Source organism: Austrofundulus limnaeus, unplaced genomic scaffold (assembly GCF_001266775.1).
Source record: "Austrofundulus limnaeus strain Quisiro unplaced genomic scaffold, Austrofundulus_limnaeus-1.0 Scaffold28, whole genome shotgun sequence".
Classification (NCBI taxonomy): Eukaryota; Metazoa; Chordata; class Actinopteri; order Cyprinodontiformes; family Rivulidae; genus Austrofundulus; species Austrofundulus limnaeus.
Genome location: NW_013952430.1, coordinates 3174354 through 3189825, shown reverse-complemented (window position 1 = coordinate 3189825; position 15472 = coordinate 3174354). Strand labels below are relative to the sequence as shown.

General features: G+C 37.2%; 1 long non-coding RNA gene across 2 annotated transcripts in view; it reads right to left on the bottom strand.

Annotated features, from left to right (window-relative positions):
* Nucleotides 1-624: 624 nt before the first annotated feature.
* LOC106515384 (uncharacterized) overlaps nt 625-15472 on the bottom strand; it is a 94707-nt gene continuing 79859 nt past the window's right edge. For both annotated transcript variants that reach the window (XR_001310000.1, XR_001309999.1), the window contains one exon: nt 625-966. This is a non-coding gene — a long non-coding RNA (uncharacterized LOC106515384). The remainder of the gene's footprint in view (nt 967-15472) is intronic.

Sequence of the window (15472 nt, the reverse complement as noted above, 5' to 3'; positions counted from 1 at the left end):
GTCGCAGGTGGTCTCAGTTGTTGTTCTGAAATAAGCATTTTAAAATGTTTTCAAAATAAGTCTGGCACTTTAGAGAAAATCCAGGACTCGCTGGAGGGAGGGATTATGTATCCCCTCTGGCCTGGGAATGTCTCGGAGTCCCCCAGGATGAGCTGGAAGGTGTCGCTGGGGAGAGGGAAGTCTGGGTAGCCGAGACCCGATCCAGGATAAGCCGGCCCGACGGACAATTTATATTGCTAGTCTAAATTATTACATTTAAAATCATACAGTAACTCTAATTCAAGCAGAATAGCCTATTGCCAACATAATTTTGGAGTGTAATTTAATTTCAACTCAAAACATCTCCAAACTAACGAAATATAAGTATATCAATACTTATTTTACCCACTATATATACAAAGCAAATATAAAGCTTAAAATAAATTCTTGTGCGACAGTTTTTTATGCTGCTTAACAACTGTACTGCACTCATATATATTTGTCTATCTGTGGTGTCTAAAACCAGTAGCTACATTGTCTGTTTGTGTTTTGCTGTATTCATAACCAGAAGGGATTTCAGCAACATCAGCATATTTGAGATGAATAATTTTTCTGAACAGGAAAAACAAAATGAAACAAAAAATGTAAAGGACTAAGAACCTGTTTATTAAGCCAGAAACTTCAGCATCTGTAAAAATAAACAACCACATTTATCTCCAGCTGGTGTTTTTATGGTCATCTGATGTAACGTGGATAAAAATCCTGCCTCTTGCCCCCACCTTGCACCTCTTAACTTTATTCTTCCTCCTGGTGTTTGAGCTCATTATTCCCCTGAGGCTTTTCCATCCACAGCACAGTTTAGTTTACCAGGCACCGTGCAGCTGCTAACCACGACACACAGCACCACCTCCTCCGCCGCTGCCTGTGGTTGCAACTCTCCTCATCTCATGATGTTGATGTTGTCGTGGACACAAACCGGCTCAGCAGCTGGAAGAGAACCAGAGAAAACAAGGCATGAAGGAACTATTAAACTAAGGTAAACGTTAGAAAACACAAAGACAATGAAGAAATAATATTACTCATGGCCCTGTTAATGCTTTGCACTATAGGCTAACTGGATTATAAACAGATTGCTTTAAGTGGCACTGTTAGCACGTGCAGTCACATCTCATTTTCAAATAGTGACTGGATTTCTGTTGAATATTTATTATGGACATAAAAATGTGGCCTACATCACATAACCAACTGTGAGCTGAGTAAAGTACATGAAATCAGGTGGTTCACTAAAGACTTTTTTAAATGGGCTGAATATAGAGACATGGATATGTTTGCAATCTTGTTAAAGTAACAGACACAATATCAGAGGCATAAAGGAGCGCAAAATAAAAGTTTAAAAATCTACAGTTTTTATTCACTTTGTCACTGAACAACAAAAACATCTGATCCAACAACTCAAAACATCCATCTGCACCTTCCTGATAATGCAACACATTACTGACTCACTTCAACAACTGATATTTACCTCTGCCATGCTACATTAAGGCTGGGCAGACAGCCACACAGACAGGCACTGCTTCTGATCTCGCAGCAAACTGTACCTGCTATAGCAGAGGGGAGACAGTCCAACCAAAAAATAAATAAATAAAAACAGACTAGGCCCAGTACATTACCTACACAAAATGTGACACCACATTAAATGCATTTAGAAAAAAAAAAGACATCTATCAAGCAAGTTATCTTTGGGATTGTGTGTTGAATATTGTACAAAAAAGAGGTTACTACATGTATATCCAGTAAAATTATAAACATACAGCAAATGAAATCCACACGAAAAAGAAAACCTATATGACTTATACATGACATTTGAAAATGAAATAAAGGCGTATAAGATAACAGATAATAATAATAATAATAATAATAATAATAATAATAATAATAATAATAATAATAATAATAATAATAACACATTTTTTTTATAAAGTGCCTTTCAGGACACCCAAGGACACTGTATAATAGAAAAAAGTAAAATGAAATTAAAAAAAATTGTAGATACATATAACGATAAGGGTAGTGTGGGAGAAACAGAAATGTGGAGTACAGAACAGTCATATATTAAAATACAATAATGTAGACAAATTGTATTGTATTATATGACTGTTCTGTACTCCACATTTCTCATTATTCCCTCAGGGGAATATAGAGCTTAAAGAGACGATACAAGGAAGAGTAAAAGTAAGACATTAGCAAGAGAGAGATTGGTGTTCAACAGGATTGATGTGTGTAAAAAGGCAGGTGACAGCTTGAGAATGTATATCCAATAAACAAAAGAGGCATGTCCATGATGGAAAATAGCTTCGCTGGCATCCTCAACTTGCCCACTTCCTTCTGGGAGAGCAGCTCAGGACTAAACTGACCCTAATGACACATTTTTTTCGTCACTTCTAGTCCTCCTCAGAACTTTCACAGAGCACCACATGAAAACACAGTGGAAGGCACAACACTGCCATAAAATAAGCACAAGGAGGTTTGAGCTTCCCCAACAGAGTTGACTTCACTTCACAGCCACTAGACAAGATGCTCTGACCAGTTCAACCAGGCGTGCCGCTTCAACTGAGCAGCAAGTTGAAATCAAATCGTGATGCTGATGTCCAACATCTACAGCAATTATGTTTTACGACATAAATCCACAGCTGAACAGGTTTTACCTTAATAAGTGTCAGCAAGAGCCAATCAAAAAACAATTTGATGTCAAATTCATTCAACTGCAATAGAATTGCATGTCCAAAAAATGGTACCACAAAGGTTTATACATAGTGTAACTTAATGTTTGCATATTTTTAGTTCAGTCAAACTACCTAATCCCAGCTCAAAAACTAAATAATACATAAAGTTACCAAACAAACCAGAGCATGTAGTTTTTTTGCATCCAGTTTTATAACCTGTGGACACAATCAGTTACCATTTCTGAATTAAACATGATTTACAAAAACAACTTCACTTTGAGGACTTTTCATTAAGGTCACTGTGAACTGACCATGTTTTGCTGAGTCATAATGGGCTTCATCTGCTCAGACTAAACAAATCAAAGAGAATTTTACTCCCTGGGAAACGACTTGCAGCTAGGGAAACAAATGCTGTAAAAAGTGCCCTACAGTTTTGGCTACACAACAGACAATAGACCTTCTCCCTGAGGCTTTATGAATGGCTGGAAAAATAAAACAGCGGTTTGAGGCCATTCTTACTTAAAGCCTTTAGCACATATTTTGACATACTTTTGAAATATTAGACTCACTGTAGTGAAAAGTCAACACAAAACTGTGGAGAAAACAAAATGTTTTGTGTATCTTCTATTTTTTCTTACTTAATATCAGTTGGGTGTTGATCTTTTTTTTTTCTTTTAAAGAAATGACCCAAAAGTAGAGCACATTCTCCTTCACACAAAGTCAGCAGATTTAAAATCCGTCTAAATGTGGTGATTTTTATCGTAACAAGATAATGAGTCACAATTTATGCCTTGTTAATAGTATGTGTGGGGAGGATTGTTACAAAAAATAATAATTGCATGGAGACATTTTTGTTGATTTTGTTACATATGTAAGACATATGTTTAAAATACATGTGATTTGTTCTCATTCAAAAAACATTCAATTTTTGTTCTTTAGCACAAACAAAACAGTAAAATCAACTAAAATCCTTTAAGTGTGATAATGAGTCAATAAATGTGGTTAAATATGAACGCATGCAAAAATCAGGTCATACTTGAATTAAAGTAATAATGTATGCAAAGACCTAAACATAAATTATTTGATGTCAGTTCTTGTTCGTTCTCGTTATATTATGACTTTAATATTGTAATATTATAACTTTTTAACTTTTTATAACTTTTAACCTACCTCCCCCTCCTTAGCTGCTCCTTTTGCAGAGTAGTTGTTTTGTGCGCATGCTCGTGTGTTTTTTTTTTTTTGTATAAAACAGGATCAAAGCTCTTTTTTAAACTCATCTTTCCTATGTGTGTGTATTCTAAACTGCAAGGTAGCACACTACGTTGCGCAGGGCCATGGACATCCATCCCCCGTGTCTGTCATGTGTGTGTGTTTCTTCGGACGGATGTTCTAAACTGCAATTTCATTCTGCACTGCATCTTGATGTTGTGTGTGAATGACAATTAAATGTTTCTGATTCTGAATCTTTATTCTTGTATGACTTTATTTGCATAGTATTGTGACTTAAATCTCTTAAATAAATAAATAAATAAATATTGTAGTGTGGCCCTAACAGTCTGTCGTAATAAAAAACATCTAAAGCCTAATTATTTTTCCTGCTCAAAATGAAACAAACACTTCAGCTATAGCAGCTCAGATGCTGACACAAGTGGTTTTCTGTGAGTGAACATTTTTGATTTTTTTCACAAATATTTTTATTGTGATCAAATTCTCAACAAAACATGTCACAAAGCAGTTCCCAGTGACTGATTAGTACGCAGTTTGTTTGCAGCATCAGTTTTTCAAGACACAGTGATCTGAGATGAATAATATCACAATAAATGCCAAATTCTAAAATTCTAGATGCCTTTAGTTTTTTTTTTTCAATTAATAGAATTTTGTACAGGGAATAAACATATTTGGGCATCTTTCTAGTACTACAAATTGATTTTTCTGATTAAAGACCTCGCATGTGGTGCAGCAAGATAAATTACAGTCCTCAATTACCAACACAGTTATATTTTATGTCAAAGATATAGACAAGAGGCCAAATAGTGAGTCTGCTTTGTTGATGCCATTCATCATCCTGTTAAGAGTTAAGAAGATAAATTAGTCATTTACCCTTTTAAGTGGAGTAGCACTTTTCACACTTACATACAGTATATTGGCTGTTTCAATTCTATTATTATTTTTCTATTATTGTCTGTTTTCTCTTTCTTAAATTAAAATTATTACAATCATATGCAGTGTATATGAAAGTGTGCAGATTTTCTAAAAGTGCATCATCCATTTCTGCAAAAGCCCCAAAGCTCAAACTGCTCAGGCTCACAGCAACAAAACCACAAACGGCTTCTCCTCTAAAGTAAACAATTCTATGAAAAAAAAAGAAGAATCAAACAGGGAAACCAATTCACTCCAGTGACCTTTTTCTTTCAGGACAAAGACTTGAAACTATGATTAAGTCACTGAAAGCACCAGATGAACCGTCTGATGGATTCCACGGTGCTTTGTCTTCTGGGTTTGATGAAGTGGTTCTGCTTTTAGCCCACTCCGAATTTCTTTAAACACTGTGCAGCAGCAAGATGTCTTAAAAGCTTGTGACTGATTATATTTAAATGCCTGACAGTGACAGGAGCTTATTTATGTCAGGAGCTCAGTTAAATTTCATCATTTAGCAAATATAAACGCAAACGCAAATTTTAAATGAGTAAGTACTTTTATTTGTATTTAAAAGTAATATACATTGTCATAGATCTTTTTTATGAATAATATTAAAATAAAAGTTATTGTTTGCTAAGTCAGATGCATTTCGGAATTTAGAGGTCACCTTTCATGCTAGCAGATGTGGGCAGAAACTAGTTACATTTACTTGAGTAACTTTTTTGGGGGAAAATCTTTAGGAGTAGTTTCGGTGCACCATATTTTTTACTTTACTAGTATTATTATAAAGTATCAATACTTTTACTTGAATGAAATTTCTGAATACTTTATCCACCATAGGAAGATTTTGTAATTATATTATTTATTTGTATTGATTTTCTTCATTTTAGTTAAAAAAAAGAATTTGATTGTCCCATTTTATTTTATTTTTTTCTTTTTGGTCAGTCTGATGACTTCATTTGGGATGATAATTGGTAACACTATGTTCAGAGACAAAAGGAATGGTCCAGATGTCATCTCTACTCTCTTCGATGTGCAACTAGGGTCAAGTAGTTAGAAGAGTGTCTTTTTAAGGGTTTTTACACACTTAAAACTAAACTCTAAATTATAGTTTTTTTAAAAACCTCATACAATGTTTTCACATCCGTGTTAGCCGTAGACAGTATTTCATTTACGTTAATGCATAATCCAACACATCAAAAGATCCATTTTACTTAAACAGCTTCAGTCTAAAACATAATATATTTCATTTATAGATATATGAGCACACAGCCTTTTTTGAAGTGTCCACTCGTAAATACGCTGCTTCCTAGCTTAGCATTTCTTTTGGTCTTCATTCTTTGATTCTTAACAAGTTAGTTGAAGCATGAATCTTTTCACAAAACTAATGGCCTCATTTGTTTTGTTACAGTGAGCCTTGTCTTATTCAGCAAAATGATTCTCAAAAAAGAAAACTCCAAGTATATTTTCTCTACATCTGCCTTGGTTGGGGATTTTTCTTTGCCCATAAATTAGAACATTCTGACAGCAGTGAGCCGGCCACACTCACAAAGACATCTGAGCAACCTTCTCCAGAGGCCCCTGCAGGTGTCCGCCTGCAGATTCACACTCACTAGAGACTCTCTGTGCTGCACTCATGCACTCACCAGGGACCTCTGTATGCGTTTTCCACTCAGAGATCTCGAGCCAGAGACCTCTGCAAGCTTCTGTATTCATCCCACAATAATGTTTTATAATAAACACTCATCTGCAGTCCACTAATACACAATTCTATTGACTAATGAATGTAAAGAAGAAGATACACACATTCTGTCATTACAGTATTCACTTCAGAACGACCTGCTGTGGCACTCGGTGGTGCATTTATGTGCAATGAGTCTGGCACTGAATGTGCTTCTGTGACTCCTGACTGTCATTGAGAGGATGATAACTGTTGTCCATGATTCTCTGCAGCTTTGCCAGCATCCTCCTCTCAGACACTGCAGTCAGAGAGTCCAGATATACTCCCACAACATCTCCTGCTATTCGGATCAGCTTGTTGAGTCTGTTGGTGTCAGCCCCCCTCAGTCTGCTGGCCCAGCATGCCACAGCATAGAGGATGGCACTCACCACCACAGACTCATAGAAGATCCTGAACATCATCCGGGAGATGTTGAAGGACCTCAGACATCTCAGAAAGTAGAGACGACTTTGGCCTCTCCTAGACGGCGTCTGTGTTTTTGACCCAGCCCAGTTTGTTGTCAATATGCACCCCCAGATATTTATAGTCTTGCTCTATATCCACACTGACCCCTCCGATGGACACAGGGGTCACTGGTGCCTTGATCCGCCTCAGGTCCACCACCAGCTCCTTAGTCTTAGTCACATTGAGCTGTAGGTGGTTCAGCTTGCACCAGGAGACAAAGTCCTTCACCGTCGCTCTGTACTCGTCCTCATCACTGCCGCTGATGTCCAACTACTGCTGAGTCATCAGAAAACTTCTGAAGATGGCAGGTCTCTAGGACATATTCTACATCATGCTCAACAGTTTCATTTTATTTTGACCAGTATAAAAGTGATAAGCTAATTTAGGAAGTGGTAGAAATTAGTTTTCATAATTGGGATTTTCTTGGTTAAATAAAGGTCAGTAAATAAATCTGTCAATCCATCCCTCATTAACTTTCTAATCAGTTCCAAACTTCCACATATCAATCTTATAAATAAATGTAAAAACCTCCTCTAAACTTGTTTGAGATAGCTTTCACATTGATTTAATTATGAGCTATACTGTAAGTGAGTTTAAAAACAGGACAATGCAACTACTGTAGTTAAAGAAGAATATGTCTATTAAATCAGGTGTTTATTTATGTAAGTAAAAGTATGTTTAACAGCATGTTAAAGTACAATAGAAATCAAGAAATAGCCTCTACTTTATTAAAGATTTTCTGGGGGAGGACCCACAGACCCCCCTCCAGCGTGCTCCTTACACACATTATAAGACTTCTTATGTTAGAGGATAAACCAACACACCTGTAGAGCTCTGCCTGTGTGTCTCTGTAGTAACTATGGCTGATTGTCAAGCTGTATTCTTAGTGAGTTTAAAGGGCTGATAAAAGTACATGGATGAATGAAGGTGAACATAATCTCAGTTATGATTTGAGAATTACTGCATTACAACAGAAACATTTGGTGTTCAGTTGTTGACTAGTGCTTAAATTGAGCACATGCTTAGTCTTGGTGGTTTGTGTTAATCAGGTGGTGGTGGCCTCAGATGGTATCAAATTCTGGATTATTGTACCAGTCCGACCCTATTTGTAACTATTGTATTTTCAACTGTAGACAGCGTATGGCATTCATAGTTATGTTTTGGCCTTATTCTTTGCAACAACAGAAAAACCTGGTCACTCAACTGTAGGTGTGTCAGACCACGTCCCCTACGGTGAGTCCCCACCAACTTTCAGTACAAAATTACTCCCCTGCTGTGTGGACAGCAAAAAGTACAAAAGTGTGCACTGCACTTATGAAAGTTGCCTGCCTTTTTGGTTCAACTTATCTCTGTGAATCTGCCTTTTCTGATATGAAGTTTATTAAGAACAAACACAGAACACACCTTACTGATTCCCATCTTCAGGACTCGCTCAGAGTTGCAATGTCAAGTTACACCCCAGAATACAGTGAACCAAACAGCATGCAATGCCAAGCTTCCCACTGATAAACATTTACAAAAAACAGACATAACAGATATTTCAATGGAATGCCATGTACAGTATGTAGGGATGGGCACCTTTGACATTTGAATCAATTTGGTACCAATATCCGGTACCTGGGAATCGGTATCGGTACTTAACGGTACCAATTTTTGGTACTTTGTGTGTGTTGTTATTTTAATTTTTTTTTTAAATTTAACATAGCATATATATTTCTCAATATACAAATTTTAACAAATATCAAGACAACATCCAGCTCTTTGTATTGTAACATCAGTTGTGTAACTAATTTCTTTAAGGTGAAAACACTTGAAAACAACAAGACTGTTTTGTCTTATTACACAAATTAAAATCCAGCTCCACGTGTTTCTATTGATGTCATTTCCCCACTAGAAAAATTGATGGAGGTCCATGAAAGGCAAATAAGTTTAAATCAAATCAACAAAAGAGGGTGGAGTTAAATAAATAAAAGGTATTCAAGCTACGTTTTGAACATCCAAAAAGCACCCAACGCTTCAAGTTGGCTGCTTGTGCTCTTTCAGGTCAGATGTGTAGGGATTAGATTAATGAAATCAGGGCCAGCCTAATTTTCATAAATGTAACCCAGGATCTTGCAAGAAATGAAATCAGAACAATGAAACACCCCTCTGGTCATGAATGTGAAAAGAACTTGTGACCTGAACAGATTTCTCAAAAATAAAGTAATTTATNATCTAAAATAAATTACTTTATTTTTGAGAAATCTGTTCAGGTCACAAGTTCTTTTCACATTCATGACCAGAGGGGTGTTTCATTATATCTGATTAAATTTCTTGCAAGGTCTTGTGGAACATGACTTTCATGAGATTAAGCTGGTATTAATCTCATGGTTCGACTGTGAGGAAGTGCCTCTGTTGTTTTCCTCTGCTGGTCTCTGTTTAATGGCGGATGAAATAAAGAAAGTGGCGGTACTTTATTAACTTTGAGCAAGCGAATGTCATGCTCACAAGCTAATTGATCCATCAGATAATTCAGAGGCGGTCTGTTCGATGAGTTTTATTCCAGGAGCTGTGAGGCTCACTTTCAAGCTACGTTCAGACTAAACTCTGATTACTGAACCAGCGGCTGCTGATGCTCTTGCGCGATGCTGCGTTCAGGACAAGCGTGGAAAACCCACCACTCTTACGCCAATATGGTCGCAATGATGTGTTTAGGTACTGAAACATGGTACCGTTTGATGGTACATGAATAGATACTCAGTAGTACTGACAGAACTTGGTACCCATCCCTACATGTATGGTAATGTTAAATGATAAACGGTAAATGGCTTGAACTCATGTAGCACCTTATGTCCACTTGGACCCCAAGGCGCTTTACACTTACAGACATTCACCTATGCGCACACACATTCACACACTGATGATGGTAAGCTACGTTATAGCCACAGCTGCCTTGGGACACACTGTGGTGTAGTGGTAGAGCAGACAGCTTGGGACCCAAAAGTCACAGGTTTGATTCCTTTTAGCTGCCCGTTGCTCCACTTGGGTGTTTCTCACATGTGATGGGTCAAATGCAGAGCACAAATTTCATCATTGTATGGGAACATACATTGATGACCAATAAAGTGCCTTTACCTTTACTGACAGAAGTGAGGCTGCTATGCACCAGCGCCACCGGACCCTCAGACCACCATCAGTAGGAAAAGCAGGTGAAGTGTCTTGCCAAGGACACAACAACTGAAACAGCTGGACGGGGGATCAAACTGGCGACCTTCTGGTTCCAGGATGACTCCCCTAACCACTCCACCACAGCTGCCCTTTAAACTTAAATATTGAACAAAAATGTCCACAGTAATTTCTTCAAAAGGAGTATGATGTTTAGTTACAAATGTTGCAGAGTTGAGAATCAGTACTAATGTGACTGTGATTCATTTAAAAATGTCAGGTTTTTTTGTATATTACATAAAGGTTTTTGTGAATTTACACAAGGTATGATTCTTCTGTCTGAAGTGTTACAAAGACAAAGGTTACTGAAAACAGGGCATAAGTTGAAGGTTTTATTATCTATAAAAATGTTGCAGAAGTTGTTAATAAAAAGGTGTATTTTGAATACAATGCCACAGATCTGTTAATTCCTATAAAGCTGTCAATAAATATTTTTACAAAGTACACCAAGTTTCAAATGTTACTAATCGAGATTAAGATAAAAACTAATGTTTTATGCTTATATATCTGTTTCCTGCTATAATAAATCATGCATCAGGTTCCCCAGAGTGTGGCAGCATCTATCTCAGCTGCCTTTGGATGAAGTCAGGGGGCACCCTGGACAGGTCTCAAATCCATCACAGGGACACAAAGAGACAAAAAACAATCTAAACTCTCAGTCACATTTGTAGGCAATTTAGAATTACAGAAAAGCTCCAAACTGGAATCAAACTTCAAACTCTATGAACTAAGAACCTCTGATCACTTATTATCAGTAATGATTTGACCATATCTGCCATGGTAAATCATTATTCATAATTATTGTGAGGAGTCCTTAACATTAAGATGTGATCAGGCATTATATAAATGTAAAAGTTGAGCCGTGCACGTTTATGCTTGTATCAAACAAGCAGCCCTTTGTGTTACTCTGTACCCATGAAGTATCTCCCGGTCTCAAAAGGGTTGTTAAACTCTGCAATAGATAATGGAAAAGTTTTCTGAGAAATTCTTGTGTGTTCAGGTGCTTAGATCATGTGTTGGGGAACAGTCTTATCTAAACACAAAATCTTAGCTGGCCAAATGGAAAACATTTTTGTGTTTTTCAAAGCTGTCTAGCTGTGGCTGGGGTTAGCGCCAAAAGTGAATCAATTTCAGATGTTTATTCAGTGATATCTTTCATGAAGTTGCAATAAAATTCACTTCACAGGAATCTTAGCTAAAGTATATGGACAAACACACTCATGCATAGGCACAAAGATGATGGAAACTCTACAGTCAGCAGGTTCTAAAAACCAATTGTGACTAGAGAAATTGCATTTCCTGCGAAAATGCTAGTATGCCTGTTGCTGAAAACTTAAGCTGAAAGCTGCTGAAGAAGCTGAAATTGAGATGAGAATGTTTAATAGTAAAAGTATGATTGTAAGTAAAATTTGAAAAGCTGAACGAAACAAAAAATAAAAAAGCAACAGTAAGAAGCAGGTCTATAACTAAAGTAGCATAAAACAGCTAAACTTAGCATTAATTAAGCTAAAGGTAGCAGCAACAATTTGAAATTAGCACCCAGTTGAAATAGCTATAGTTGAAAAATAGCTAAAACAGAAAAATCAGAGCACCCACCCCCCATCAGATGACATAAAAGTGATAATTTGTAGTAAAATAGCTAAAACAGCTGAGATTTTCAGTTAAACAGCTAAAATGTAGCTGGAAATGTTTTAATTACAACCCCTGGCAAAATGTATGGAATCGCTGGTCTTGGATGAGCATTCATTCAGACATTTCATTCTGTAAAACAAACTCAGATCAAAAACATGATACAATAATAAAGTCATTCCAAAGTGCACCTTGTTGGCTTTCAGGAACACTCAAAGAAATGAAGAGAAAACGTGGAAGTCAGTGAATGTTACTTTTATTGACCAAGCACAGGGAAAAAATATGGAATCACTCAGTTCTGAGGAAAAAAGTATGGAATCACTCAAACTGGAGGTAGAAAATAAGGACACACCCAGTCAATTTCTTTTCCCTAAATGGACACCTGCCTCAGATTAGATCTGCTCGTTAGTCTGCAGTTAAAGACATTTGCAGTCATGACACCTTGGAGGACTGCTGGACAAAGTGGAGTGACAAGAACCATGGCTCCAACAAGAGAAATGTCTCTTGAAACAAAAGAGAGGATTGTGAAACTTCTTGACGAAAGTAACTCTTCACTCATGGTTGCTAAAGATGTGGGCTGTTCACAGTCAGCTGTRTCSAAGATATGGACCAAATACAAACAGCATGGAATGGTTGTTAAAGCCAAGCATTCTGGTAGACCAAGAAAGACATCAAAGCCTCAAGACAAACAACTTAAGGCCATTTGTCTTGAAAACCGAAAAGGTAAAACTAAACAGATGAAGCATAAATGGGAGGAAGCTGGAGCCAATGTATGTGACCGATCCGTAACCCCAATTTACACTACTTGCATTCCGTCTCTGCTGCGCAGGTCGCAGCTGTGCGTTTCAAGTGCAATTTACACTACGTCCACTCCGCTCCGGTCCGACAGATGTGCAGGAAGGAGATTGCGCAATAAACTCAAAGATAAGTGTGGAAGGCACAGCAAAAAATAATTAATTCTGTGAAAGACGAACTCCAAACACAGCTGAAAACAACGATATAAAAGCTTTTGGTATCTATGTTGAAACTGTCTCGCTGTCGGCTTTCTGAAACTTCTGATTTCAAAATAAAATCCATGTGAATCGTGTGGGTACACGTAGCTTCTACATGTTTCCATCTGCTTCCCAAACAGAACGATACATTCTGACAGCATTTGTGTAGAAATATATCCTAATATTTATTGATATAGATGCAATTTAGACATTATTCCGACAAAATATAAATGTGTCTTATTTTGAAAATATGGATGTTGTGCTAGTTTCTTTTCCTGTTGGTGCAACGTAATCTTTAAAAATTGACTCCAGCTCAGCTCCGGCATCCGTCAAAAAATGGATCTGTTTTAATTTTGACGGATCGCCGTCCTGTGCAGCCAGTGTAAACACTCTCATTGATTATAATGGATGTGTATTTGCTGTGGAGGTCGGACCGGAGCGGAGCGGCGATGGAACGCAAGTAGTGTAAATTGGGGGTAAGAAATCGCCTAAAGGAAATGGGATTTCAATACAAGAAAGCCAAAATAAAACCATCATTGACACCTGAACAAAAAAGAACGAGACTGCAATGGGCTAAGGAGAGGCAATCATGGACTGTGGATGACTGGATGAAAGTTATCTTCAGTGATGAGTCAAGAATCTGCATTGGACAAGGTGATGATGCTGGAACTTTTGTTTGGTGCCGTTCAGTGAGATTTATGAAGAGGACTGCCTGAAGAAAACAAACAAATTTCCACAGTCCTTGATGTTATGGGGCTGCATGTCAGGCAAAGGCACTGGGGAGATGACTGTGGTTCATTCTTCTATCAATGCACAAGTTTACATTGACATTTTGGACAGTTTTCTCATCCCTTCAATTGAACAGATGTTTGGAGGTGATGAAATAATTTTCAAAGATTACAATGCATCGTGCCATAGGGCAATAACAGTGAAGGCATTCCTTGGAGAAAGATACATTCATTTGATGTCATGGCCTGCAAATAGTCCAGATCTCAACCCAATTGAAAACCTGTGGTGGAAATTGAAAAAAAATGGTCCACAAGAAGGGTCCAACCTGCAAAGCTGATCTGATAACTGCTATCAAAGAGAGTTGGCACCAAATTGATGAAGAGAACTGTTCATCACTCATCAAGTCCATGCCTCAGAGACTGCAAGCCGTTATAAAAGCCAAAGGTGGTGCAACTGAATACTAGTGATGTGTTTTGAATTGTCTTTTGTTTACCTGTTTTTTTTTCATGATTCCATACTTTTTTCTTCAGAATTGATGATTCCATATTTTTTCCCTGTGCTTGGTCAATAAAAGTAACATTCACTGACATCCACAATGTTTTCTCTTCATTTCTTTGAGTGTTCCTGAAAGCCAACAAGTTGCACTTTGGAATGACTTTTTATTATATCATGTTTTTGACCTGAGTTTGTTTTACAGAATAAAATGTCTGAATGAGTGCTCATCCAAGACTAGTGATTCCATACTTTTTGCCAGGGGTTGTAGCATAAGGAAGCAGAAGGAGCACAACTTTGCTGAACTCAGTTGAAAAAAATTGTAATAGCTAAAAATAATGGGTATTTAGCTTAGAAAAGCTAACTTTAGCTAATAGCACCTAAACATTAGCTACAATTTTGGCAAATGGCTGAATATAGCGTAAAGCATCTGTAAGAATTCTAAACAGCACAAGGTGCAGAAAAAAGCACAAAAAAGTAGATAAAAGCAAAAGAATAGCCAAAAAAGCAGAATTTTTGCTGAAATAGCAGAAAACAGCTAAAACTAGTAGAAAAAGTAGCTGAAATTAGCACAGGAACGTGAAGATAAGCATAACCAGAACAAAATGTGTAAGGTGCTGTAAAGATTTGGAAACATTTTAAAAGAAGTTTAAGGATGTTGAAAATAGCTCCATTCATTTTCAATGGCAAAAAGTGGCTAAAAAAAGTGAAATAGTTGAAAAAGTATAAATAGCTGAAAAACTGAAAGTCATAGCACCCCTCACATGAATGAGATGAACGTTTTGATAAATGAATTGTTGAAATAGCACAATGAAATTGGGAACAAGTTAGATGCCGAAAAACGTACGGAAGGAAAATGATCTCAGTAGTGTGAATGCTATGAAGCATTCACACTTTGAATTTGGTTCCTACCAATGGTGTGCCATCAGGTCCAGCAAAGCCTTCTCTGCTGACCTACTGAATACAATCAGAATCACTAGTTTACATTATAGAATATTTTATTTTTATTATAATAGTTATTAATATCATTATTAAGATATTATTATTATAAAGATCTCCACTTCCTTATGTAACTTTGTTACATCTAAAGATAGGGGACATGACATTTAATCACCCAGTTTATGTGTCAGAAACAGGAAATGAACCGTTCTTAATAGGCCGAGACCTTCTGGAACGTTTCCAACCAGTAACAGATCTTAAAAATTTAAAGCTTTGGACACAAAGAAGTCAGCCATTGCCCATTAAACTTCCTCCTGAGTTTGCTGCCCAGTGTTTTACACTGAACGTCTCAGGAGGCGGTACAAACTCTTCCCCTGGAACGGTTCCAGGCCAACACAAGCTGCAGTTGAAACGACGTTCGACTCAGCATGTAACTTTAAAGAGTCAACGTGTCTCATCCA